Genomic DNA, 13208 nt, shown 5'->3' with positions numbered 1-13208 from the left:
TTAACCCAAACTGATGTTTGCAGCTGCACATCCACAAATATTTCAATCCTCAAACCAAATATAACTTCCTGCAGTTATTGGTTGCATAACCTGCCAGGAAGCAAAAGAAAAGAAAAGTTGAGGAGAGGAAACTAGTTTTATGAAATTATTGATTCCAGATGTTTCAATTACTTCTTTGGGGGATTTTATTGACTTAAGTTATATAAATCCTCTTCTATAAATTCTTACTCCGGTTGGCAAAGATTGTATTCTGTTTCTCCCTAAACACCTTTATAAACTTTTAGTAGAGTTCACACCTAACAGAGGAGGAAGCAAAAATGTCACAGTCATACTAAATGTTATGAAGCTTTAAAAAGACAAAATAAAAAATAAAAAGACTTAGTTGACTGATTGAATCCATATCCACTGAGGCTTAAGGTATGTCAATTCAGCACAGCATTCTAAAGCATCTCATGTTTTTCCTTTCTTTCACAGAGCAGTAAGCCATTCTGCAAATTAAATTTGATTGAAATTACTCTTAATTTAATCTCATATCTTAACATGTTTACCTTGATCTTAAAATTAGTCTCTTCAATGTTCTTCTTCACTGCATTTTATTAGAAACTTCGAGAAAACAAGATCCAACACATTTTAAATAATTCTCAGCACATTTATTTTAAATAAAATTGATCTGCTGCATCAATCCTACATATGTCTCATGTAATTAAAACTGGTACAATAATGTTGTCTTATTTCTACATTTGTTGTTTTTTAAAAAATCTTGATGAAATGGGCTTTATATTTAAGCATTTTCATAATGTAATGTCATTACTGCAAATTTCTGAAACAATTTTTTGTTATTTCTTAACATAGCACAGAAATGTAACAAATGACTATTTAATGTATCATCACCATCCAAAGAGTGTATTTATGGTATGATGAAACTTATAATACATACTTAACTCAAGAAGAATGAGAGACCTAATATATAGGTTCACAAAGATCTAGAAAAGTGACCCCCAAAAAAAAACCCAAAAGTAATTTTGAGAACTCTGAAGTTCTAACCTCAGGGAAGACATTTTCTAGTCTATTACTCTAAGATCAAGAGAGGACAAGATGGGTGTTTAGCTGTTAGCCTAGTTGGAGTTAATGTGCAAATATAGAAAGATAAATACTCTCCCTTCCCATAGAATAACATCAGCCCTGTGAATTGTGGGAATCCCATGAAGATACACAGTCCTGCATCATTGAACAGCCAGTGGATACTCAGAGAACCACAATAATTTGGACCCTATCTATTCCAGATGGAAATACCAGGTTATTTGATTTGAGGGGCAAGAGTCTCATTTGCCGCGGTAACTTAAAGCCTTAATTTACATTTTTGAGTTTCAGCAGGACAATGAATAGCAGCAAAATAAATAACATTGTTCCTTCATCATTTGACAATGAGTGGAGAGTAGAAACAATAAGCCTCCAGGTACCAGGACCAGAGACACCAGCCTAATTGGAAAAATGGTCAGTCTTTTAGGGTACAGCAGATATTTAGTTAGTGAGAAGGAAGGTGGTAGGGCTGCAGTATTGTTTTGGATACACACTGAAAGGATATCTACTATGACATAAATAAGACTATGAGCAGAGATAAGTAGTATGTTCGTAGTCCTCTCTATGGGCACAATTGAGTACTGCCTAATAGAGCAATTAAATAGAATGGAGAGCCCTGAAATAGACACCCATAAATATAGCCAACTGATTTTTGATAAAGGAGCAAAGGCAATACAATAGAACAAAAATAGTCTTTTCAAAAAATGGAATGAAACAACTGAACAGCCACTGTACACACGTACATACATACACACACACATACATACACACATACATACATACATACACATAAACTTTATGCCCCTCATAAAAACTAACTAAAAATGGATCATCTACCTAAATGTAAAAGCAAAACTATAAAAATCCTTGAAGAAAATACAGGGGTAAAATTCAATTGGCCTTGAGTATGGCAATGAATTTTTAGACATAATATCAAAGGCACAATCTATTACAAGATGATTATTTAGATTTTATTTAAAATAAAAAAGACTCTGCAAAAACTACTATAAATACAATGAGAAGACAAATTACAAACTGGGATAAAATAATTGTAAAAGGCATATCTTATCAAAGACTCATCCAAAATATACAGGGATCTCTTAAAACTCAAAAATTAGAAAACAAATAACTCAGTTAAAAAATGGGTAAAAGACTGGACAAAAAGACATCACCAAAAAGATATACATATAGCAAATAAGCATGTGAAAAAGCTTCACATCATATGTCATTAGGCAATTTCAAATTAAAACAATAATCAATACCATTATCCACCTACTGGAATGGCAAAAATCTGAAAACTGACAACACCAAATGATGACCAGTATTTGGAGTAACAGGAATTTTCATTCACTGCTGCTTTCATTCAGTGCTGTACCATTCAGGTACATCGGCGTTGGAATAGTATTTGGAAGTTTCTTATAAAATTAAACATGTTCTTTTTGTTTATTTATTTATTTTGGGAAAGAGAGAGAAAGCACGAGTAAGGCAAGGGCAGAGATCGAGAGAGAGAGAGAGAGAGAGAGAGAGAGAGGGAATCCTGAGCAATTTACTCACTGTCAGTGCAGAGTCCAACACAGGGCTCAAACTTAAAAACTGTGAGATTATGACTGAGCCAAGTCAGACACTCAACTGACTGAGCCACCCCAGACACCCCAAATAAAACATATTCTTAACATAAGATCCAGAAAATATGTTTCTTGATATTTACTTAAATGAGTTAAAAGCCTAAGCCCATAAAACACTGGAACACAGATACTTAGAGTAGATTTATTTATTATTGCCATAACTTAGGAGCAACCAAGATGACCTTCAATCAGTGAATGGAAAAATAAATTGTACATCCAGTTAGTGGAATATTTTCAGCACTAAATAAGAAAATGATATATCAAGCCATGAAAATACATTGAGGAAACTTAAATCATATTGCTAAGTGAAAGAAGCCAATCTGAAAAGACAACATGCTGTATATATATTCCAATTATATGACACTTTGAAAAAGGCAAACTACAGAGACAGTAAAAGGATCAGTGGTTATCAGAGGTTAAGGGACAAAGAGGGATAAATACAAGAAATAGAATTTTTAGGGCTGTGAAACTATTTTGTATGATACTATTGTAGTGAATACATATCATTATATATTTGTCAAAACCCATAGAATGTAGAACACCAAGAGTGAATCCTAATGAATGATAATGATGTTTTAATGTGGGTCATAAACTGTTACAAATGTACCATATTGTTGTAGGATTTTGGTAGTGGAGGAGGCTAAGCATATGTGGGAACAGGAGTTATTTAGGAAATCTCTGTATGTTCTGATTAATTTTACTATGAACCTAAAATTTCCTTAAAAATAAAATCTCTTAAAACTTATAAATAAAAATCACTCACTATTTGAGTTTTGCTTTAGACAGAATGCCTAAACTGAAATGGTGCAAAATAAGCTGAAGGAATTATGTTGCATTCATTTGATGCCAGAAAAAGGATTTTGGTTTTTATTCTATAAATGAGGAACCACTGAAGAAACTATTGTGAAATGGCCTTCTCTAAGGTGAATAAAGTCCTCAATGTGAGTGTAAGTCTATGAATCCCAGACTCAAGGTTTAACTCATTTAGAAAGGGATTAACTTTTATTTACTTAAATTTTTTTAAGTTTAGTTATTTCTTTTGAGAGTGAGAGAGAGAGAATGTGCACAGGTAGGAGAGAAGGAGAAAGAGAATCCCAAGCATGCCCAAGGCTCAGTGTGGAGCCCAACACAGGTATTGATCCCACAACCCAGAGATCTCTATCTGAGCTGATATCAAGAGTCAGATGCTTAACCTACTGAGACACCCAAGCACCTCAGACTTAACTTTTAATAATACATTTTTTTAGAATGAATTTCAGAAAGAGGATTTACCTTGCTTCATTGACAATAATTATGTTACATATCAGTCGATAAAAACTTTTTGAATAATGCTTAAGAAAGTTAATCTGTGAATAGTATTTTTAATATTTTTCCTCAAGAATTATTAGGTATACATGAGATTTTAGAAAATTAGAGCTAAATAACCTCTTTAGAAATCATACTAGCAGGGTGCCTGGGTGGCTCAATATGTTAAGCATCTGACTTTGGCTCAATTCATGATCCCATGGTCCATGGGTTTGAGCCCCGCATTGGGCTCTGTGCTGACAGCTAGCTCAGAGCCTGGATCCCGCTTCAGGTTCTGTATCTCCCTCTCTCTATGACCCTCCCCTGCTCACGCTGTCTCTCTCTCTCTTTCTCTCTCTCTCTCTCTCTCTCAGAAATAAATAAAACATTTAAAAATTTAAAAAAAAGAAATCATACTAGCTATTTACATAACATAAATATATATAACATATTTACCTAACTGGAAGCTTATTAGTAGTTTAGAAAATTGAACTACTTTAAACTATTACATGGTACATATAGTAGGCATTTACTAAATAGCTACTGATTGTTTAATTGGAAAACCAAACCAATTAAGAAGGAAGCACTATTTCATAATCCATCAGTGGAAGAAAGATATATATCTATCATCTTAGATTTTTAAGTTATTTCATAATTGGTAGATTATTTCATTGTTAAAGGATTGCAATCTGTTTTCTTCAACTAAATTTACATTTAATTTAGCCTTATAAATAAGGTATTAAATTGTAAATGATTCAATTTCTATTCCATCAACCCAATTGATATTAACTATCTATACTAGAGACATTCGCTTTGTGAGTTCTACAAAACAAAACAAAACAAAACAAAACAAACAAAACAATTTGGTGTGCCTAAGGCATGATATCATTACAGAGTCACTTGTTACTTCATCAAGGCCTTAGTCATCTCAATCAAATGGAAAAGAAAGTTCCTTTAAAAATTGTTGGTTGATAAAGACTGGTACCATTTGATTATTTATATTTTAATTTAATTGTTTAATAAATTATTTAAATAATTTAAATTTAATTAAATACACCATTTAAATAATTTATAATTTATTATTTAAATAATTTTTGCTTATTTGGAGTAAAAACATGGAACAGAATGCAAAATAATAGTTCTTCATGTATAGCTAGAATGTCATTATATAAATTTTTTATTTTTATTTTTATTTTTAAACAACCAAATTGCCATGTGCACAGAAAATATAGAGTGTAACATGGCAAAATATAGAACCTATAATAATGTTGTCATCCAATGTTAAAGTTTGTAAAAAGTTTGCTATACCTGAAAATAGTCCATGAAGAGTAACATGTAGATCAAAAAATTAACTTACTGAATAATCTGAACCTAACGGCTAACTAGACATAACCTCCATCCCCCTTTGTACAAGTGGAGATTTGGCTGCTTTGCTAGACTGTGCTGGAGATCCCTTCATTTCTTACTGTTGTAAGCCTATCCTTTCTCAATAAAAACTTAAAAAAAGATTAAAAATTTCACAGAGGGGAACTATTTGGCAGACGGATATATACAGGTGTCTTGTGTCTCTGCTTAAAATTTTTAATCAAATTATTAAGGTTAAATTATAAGAGTCCATAGTACATTAAGTATCGAAGATTGGATTTTTTAATTTATCTATTCTAAGCTCCAGATTCTTCATAAAGACTCTATTTAAGAATAAATTTTATTTCCTTGACACTTGAATTCGTTTCTGCTTAATCACCTATTCAAACACATCAACTGAGGATCTAAAATATTTATTTTGTGTGTGTTATTTTCAATAGTCTAGAGCAACTTAGTTCCATTAATTTAGCATTTTAAACATAAATTTTACTGCCTGAAAATGACTTAGTGAGTAATGGAACTGTCTGATGTAACTGGAAATTTGGCTTTTCTTTCATTATTCATATGTGATGTGGTATTCCAGCAATTCTTGTTTATACATTTCAAACTTACTTACACATAATGAGGAAATGTTTTATGTTCATCTCAGAGTCTGTATACTGAGATGATGGAGAGGAGAGGTGAAGAGGTTGAGAGGGAAATACCAATTTCTATTTTTCTGTCTGAGGATGGAAGCATTCATCATATAGCACTAGGAGATCTATTACTATGTCACACATGAGACTACTGCCCCCTTCAAAATGTTAGAGCATCTAGGAAAACATTACATTGTAAAAGAAAGAGAAACTGCTTTAGGGGCATGGACTTTTGATGAGACTTTTATATGACAAATGTTTGAAGATGGTAAACATTTTGACATGCAGGGAATTAAGCATATAATTGAGACATTTTGGTAATAATTGATTCAAACAAAATAAAATAAATACTGGTATCATTGGCCAGCAGTAGTTCACTGAGTTGTGGTTAAACTATTTTTGTTTAAAAAAAAAAAAGCCTAATATGAATGTGAGAAACCAATTGGCATTTTTCACTAATCTATAAACATCACCAGATGGATTCAATTATATCTCATGTTGTAGGATGTATTCTTGAAGTCTCAGTGTATTATAAGCAAATTAAACCTGAGGCCATGGGAGAAAGGTTATCAGTCTTGGTGCCTGGGTGGCTCAGTGATTGAAAGTCTGATTGTTGATTTCAGCTCAGGTCCTGATCTTAGGGTCATGGGATTGAGCCCTGTATTGGGCTCAGGCTGAGCATGAGCCTGCTTAAGATTCTCTCTTTTCTCTCTTTCTGACTCTCTACTCCACTCATACATGCTCTCCCTCTATCTAAAGATAAATAATAAATTTAAAAAGAAAGTTTATCAGACTAAAGAAATATGCTCAATTTATATGTTCTGTTAAAGCATACAGCAAATCAAAAGAGAAAAAGTGGGTTAAAAAAAACCTTACAAAATAGAGCAAGCAGAATGGAAGACCACAGATCTAGTGTTACAGAGTGTTTATATATCCTTTCCTCTATCTATCATATCAGGCTTCCTTGCTCGTGGGGTTCCAGGAACCTGAGTCTAGGCTTTACTGAACAAGAGGTTCAGTAAAAGCCCCGAAGGCAACACTCACTTTATACAGCAGACAAGCCAAGGTCCAGTGACTCCTGGCCAGTAGATGGAACTCACTGACAACTTGCCAAACATCCCTGGATTTTATTGGCATACATATCTCAGGTAAGAGATAAAATGGGGCCAGAATGAGCATCACCAAAGTTTGATGAATATTTAGTGTTCCACGACTATTTAATATTTGCTTGATACTTTTCTCCCTTCCCATCTATGTTTGACACACTTACGCTTAACTTACTATATATGTCTAACAATTCTCACAAACTACTTATTATCTATTCTAAGTTTTATTTATCATCCCAATTTGTTTCTTCTATCTTTCATAAGAGAATTTACTAATCTTAAATAATGCAACAATAATGCCATTTTAGGTCGGAATAGCAAAATTTCCATGATGTCCATGTGAATTAATCATGAAGTAAAAATGTGGATGTTTTCTGTTATAACTCAAAGCTTACTATAAGTACTTTTGAAGTTCTTGTAGAATTCTTGGGCTTTCCAGGTGGATTCTCTCCCATAACCTATCCCCTTCATATAATTCATGTAGTCAAAGGCTAGAAGCATAACGAACAGATCATGCAATAGAATATTTCTCCTCTTTCTGCTCTTCTCCATCTCTTCCCCTTCTACCTCCTCCTCTCCCTCTCCTTCCTCTTTCTTCTCCTCATCTACTTAACTTCATCCTCCCTCCTTCCTGCTAATTTTAATATGGAAAATTGTGGTTAAATATTGCAAACCATTTACCTATTAATCTTCTATGCAACTAAAACATATCTTACTTCGTATAAGTAATAGGAAATAGAAACCCACTAAGTACTAACTGATTAAAGTTATTTCCCCTAATTGAGAAGCAGAACACTGTTTAAATTCTGATTTCTTCCTTCTGACTTCAGGTAGGTGTTGTTAAGGGTCTCTTCATTAGTATATCTTTTCTTCTTTGTCTTTTCTTTTGGTTTTAAAAGTTCTAGTGTAATTAACACACAATGTTATATTAGTTTTAGGTGGTAAAATATACAGTGATTCAACAATTCTGTATATTATTTAGTGCTCATCACTCTTAATCCCCTACTTCGCCCATCCCCCTACCTATTTCACTTCTGGCAACCACTGACTTGTTCTGTATATTTAAGACTCTGTTTTGTGGCTTGTCTCTTTTTCCTTTGTTGATTTGACTCTTTCTTAAATTTCATATATGAGGAAAATCAAATGATATTTGCCTTTCTCTGATTGACTTATTTCACTTAGCATTATACCCTCTAGATGCTTCCATGCTGTTGCAAATGGGAAAAATAAATCATTCTTTTTACGGCAGAGAAATTTTTCTTTATGTATATATACTACTTCTGTATCCATTAACCTGTGGATAGACACAAGTTGTTTCCAAAATTTGAATACTATACACTGTAAAAAAACATCAGGGTGTACATATTTTCTCAAATAAGTATTTTAATAGTCTCTGATTAAATACCCAATAGTGGAATTACTGGATCATATGGTATTTCTATTTTTAACTTTTTGAGAAAACTCCATAGTGTTTTCAACAGTGGCTGCACCAGCTTGCATTCCCACCAACAGTGCACAATGGTTCCTTTATCTCCACATCCTCCCCAAGACTTGTTATTTCTTACAGTTTTAGTCATTCTGACAGGTGTGAGGTGGTATTTCATTGTGGTTTTGATTTACACTCCACTGATGATGAGTGATGTTGAGTATTTTCTCATGCATCTGTTGGCCATCTGTATGTCTTCTTTAAAGAAATGTTGTTCATATCTTATGCCCATATTTTAATTGGAGTATTTTTTTTTTGATGTTGAGTTGCATAAGTTCTTTACATATTTTGGGTATTAACCTCTTATCAGACATATCATTCAGAAATATATTCTCCTATTCAGTATATTGTTTTTGTTTTGTTGATTGTTTCCTTCACTGAAGGAAAGAAGCTTTTTATTTTGATGAAGTCTCAATTATTTATTGTTGCTTTGTTTCCTTTGCCTTAGAAAACATATCTAGAAAAAAAAATGTTTCTAGGGCCAATGTCCACGAAATTACTACCTGTGCTGTCTTCTAGGATTTTCATGGTCAGGACTCACACTTAAGTCTTTATCCATTTTGAGCTTCTTTCTGTGTATGGCATAAGAAAGTGGTCCAGTTTGCATACAGCTGTCCAGTTTTTCCAACACTATTTGTTGAAAATACTTTTCCCCATTCTATGTTCTTGCCTCTTTTGTCATAGGTTAACTGACCATATAAATTGGGATTATTTCTAGGTTCTCTATGCTGTTTCATTGAGCTATTTTTGTGTTGGTACCATATTATATTGATTAATATATTTTTGTTGTATATCTTGAAATCTGGGATTTGTGATACCTCTTGTTTTTTTCAAAATCACCTTGGCTATTTTGGGGTCTTTTGTGAATCCATACAAATTTTAGGATTATTTGTTCTAGTTTTGTGAAAAAAATCTGTTGGTATTTTGATAGAGATTGAATTAAATCCTTGAATTGTTTGGATAAGATGGACATTTTAACAATATTTTTTCTCATAATTCATAAGAATGAAATGTCTTACAATTTCTTTGTGTTGTCTTCAATTTCTTTCATCAATGTCTTATAGTTTTCAGAGTACAAGTTTTTTACCTCGTTGGTTAAGTTTATGCAATTGTAAATGGGACTGTTTTCTTAATTTCTCTTTCTGCTACTTCATTATTAGTGTAGAGAAATGCAATGGGTTTCTGTATTTTGATTTTGTATCCTATGACCTTACGGAATTCATTTATCAGTCTAGTATTTTTGGGTAAAGTATTTAGGTTTTTTTCTATATAGTTTCATTTCATCCACACATAGTGAAAGTATTTCTTCTTCCATACTGATTTGGCTGCCTTTTATTTCTTTTTGTTGTCTGATTGCTGTGACTAGGACTTCCAGTACTATGTTGAATAAAAGAGGTGAGAGTGGACATCCTTGTCTTGTTGCTGATCTTATGGGAAAATCCCACACTTTTTCACCATTGAGCGTGATGCTAGCTGTGTGTTTTTCATATGTGGCCTTTATTATGTTCAGGTAATGCTTCCTCTAAATCTATTTTGTTGAGTTTGTTGTTGTTGTTGGAATTTTTTTATGATGAATTGATATCGTACTTTGTCAAATGACTTTTCTGCATCTATTGAAAAGATTATATGGTTTTTATACTTTCTCTTGTTGATGTGATGTGTCTTGTTGATTGATTTGTGAATACTGAACAACCTGTGCGTCTCAGGAATAAATTCTACTTGATTGTGGTGAATGATTTTTTTAAATGTTTTGTTGGATTCAATTTGCTAATATTTTGTTGAGAAATTTTGCATCTATTATTTGCATCTATTGTCACAAAATTGTCATCTATTGATCAACAAAACTGATAAATCTTTAGCTAGATATATAGAAACAAAAAACAGAAAACAAAAGACAAACAGGAGAGGGGACAAGTGAATAAATAAAATCAGAAATTAAAGAGAAGTAAGAACTAACACCAGGTATTATAAGAGAATATTATGAAAATTAAATGCTAACAAATTAGAAAACCTAGAAGAAATGAATAAATTCTTTTCCCTTCCATTTGCCTGATAAATGCTTTTTTTAATTTTTAAAATTTTTAATTTTTTTTTTTCTAAATAGTTTATTGTCTGATAACTGCTTTTTCATGCCTTTACTTTCAATCTGCATGGGTCTATAGATCTGAAGTGAGTCTCTTTTAAGCAGCATATAGGTGTGTCTTGCTATTTATCCATTCTATCACTCTATATCTTTTGATTGGAGTATTTAAGCCATTTATATTCAAATTATTAATAGGTATGTACTTCCTCTAGTCTACTATATACTCCCTCTAGTGTTTTTTTAATTTCAGTTATTGAGTTATTCATCACTGATTGGTTCTTTTTTATGTTTTTTACCTCTTTGTTGAAGGTCTCACTGAGATCCTTCACTCTTCTCAAGCCCACTGAGTGTCTTTATGATCATTTACTTTACATTGTCTACCAGGCATATTATTTATCTCTGTTTCACTTAAGTCTCTTGCTGTGGTTTTGTCCTGTTCTTTCATTTGGAATATATTCCTCTGTCTCCTCATTTTGTCTAACTCTTCATGTCTGCTTCTGTGTTTTAGGAAAGTCAGCATATCTCCTGCTTTTGAAGAGAATGGCCTTATGAAGAAGAGGTCCTGCAGTGCCCTGAAGTGCAATATGCCCTGTTGCTCATAACCTGGTGTTTCAATGGTTCTATTATGTGTGTTTTGTGCACCCTACTGTTGTGGCTGAGCCACATCTGTATTTAGTCCAGTCATCTCTAATGGATCTCTTTGGTTGGTGTGGGCAGGGTTTGGTTCCTGTATCATTAATGAGCCAATCTGGGGACTCCTTGGGCTTGAATTGGATCAGACCAGTCATTTGCCCTTACTGCGGTTGCATCAAACTTCAGGGTGCCCTCCCTGTTTTGTGCCCTGAGAAGCTTTTGTAGGTGGGTGGGTCCTGCAGTCAGATCAGACTAAATGTCTGCCCCCAGCTTACTGCTGGGACCACAGTTGAACCAGTTCTTGTGGTTATACTTTCCTCTCCTCAGGGTATGAGTCATTTTGGAGTGGTGCTGCCTGAAACTTCCAGGCTTGTGGTGCTATTTTAGATGGACTCCTGCTGAGGGCCTGTTGGATGAGGTGGTCCACAGGAAGACGACTATGGTAGAGTACGTGGTATTAGTAAGGCTTGCACTCGTCTGCTCTGAGAGGAGACCTGTAGCCACTTCAAAGAATTGCCCCGTTTGGGTTGCAGGAGGTGGGTCCACAGGAAAGTGCAGGGCTGAGATATGCTGCTGTGTTAACAAGCTATGTGGAGAGAGTTCCTGCTGGCCTGGTTACAGCAAGTGTCCATGGATCTAGGCTGTGGGTTGAGGCTAGGGAAATGGCATTCACCAGCTTTTTTGTTTTTGGAGAACTCTCTTGAAGATCCCTGCCCCTCCACCACATGTTCTGAATTTAGTAAATAAATCTTCCTGTATAACCCAAGCATTTTTCAACCTGCTCTTTCTTAGCTATATCTTAGCATGGCTGTTTTTTGTCTCTTTAAGGGCAGGGATTAAGTTTCCTATCACCCTCAAACTCTCCCAGAGCCAACCCTGCTGTTTTTTAAAGTTCATGTGTTAAGTTTCACTAGTTATAAGAACTCATTATGTTAAGTCCCTGTGGTTTTCACAACCAACTGTTATAGAGATTCATCTTCCCAGTTTCGTCTCCCATGCTTAGAATGTGTAGCATAGCCTTCTCCATGCCTTTGGTGTCCATCCCTCCCATGAACAGTCTCCCAAGAAGATCATGTCTTCACCTTTTTTACCCTTTTTCATGTGGCGCCTTCTCCACATTTAGCTATGGAGATCTGTTCTGCCAGGCTTTAAGTCATTTTCTGGGTTATTTAACTAATGTGGGTGATATTTAGGAGTATCTGTGGGATGAGGTGAGCCATGATTCTCTTACTCCACCTTCTTCCTTGGAAGTTGTTAATTCAGTTTTTGATATGGTCAAACTTATACAAATCTGTCTGAGGATAAAATGTATATAAGTAGTAAGAGGCACCAAAGTTAGTATTAACCTATTAAAAAACGGGTTGAAAATAAATAATAAAAATGAATATATTCTCTACACAATAGATTCTTAGATATATATTAACATAGTTGTGCATGTTGTTTAAAAAGATAAGGCAGACCAAAACATATTAGGAAAAGTATATGCTTCTCTACCTTTGAGGGTAGATATAGTAATTTCTTAATTTTACGCACTAGGAAAGGAATATAAAAAAACATAAATACTATGCAGATTTGTCCTTTATATTTAAACAATGAGCCTCCTTTCTTATTTCACTTTTTTGGTACATGTTTTATATTTAACCATAAATAAAGAATGAAAGTGACCTTATTACTTGGAGCCTTTGTATTACCTGCATAATTTTAATTATTAAACACTTGAATTGAAATATATAAATATAAGCGTATAAATTAAACATTAATTGAAATGTTTATAAAATATGTTAAATAGATATTTGTAAGTGTCAGGATCATCAAAAACATAGGAATCTATGAAGAACTTTCATATATACAAGATAAATGAGTAAACTGCAATAACTTCAGCTGAGGTTGAGGGTATACATTTTTAATACT

General features: G+C 33.6%; 1 long non-coding RNA gene across 1 annotated transcript; it reads left to right on the top strand.

The window, feature by feature from the left end:
* Window positions 1-6950: 6950 nt before the first annotated feature.
* LOC144238016 (uncharacterized) lies at window positions 6951-12966 on the top strand. Its single transcript, XR_013336977.1, has 2 exons — window positions 6951-7137; window positions 11173-12966. It is a non-coding gene; the product is annotated as an uncharacterized LOC144238016 (long non-coding RNA).
* The last annotated feature ends 242 nt before the right edge of the window (window positions 12967-13208 follow it).

Source organism: Crocuta crocuta, unplaced genomic scaffold (assembly GCF_008692635.1).
Source record: "Crocuta crocuta isolate KB4526 unplaced genomic scaffold, BGI_CrCroc_1.0 scaffold457, whole genome shotgun sequence".
NCBI classification, from domain to species: Eukaryota; Metazoa; Chordata; class Mammalia; order Carnivora; family Hyaenidae; genus Crocuta; species Crocuta crocuta.
The sequence above is the reverse complement of the archived record's forward strand: the minus strand, read 5'-3'. Positions and strand labels throughout refer to the sequence as shown.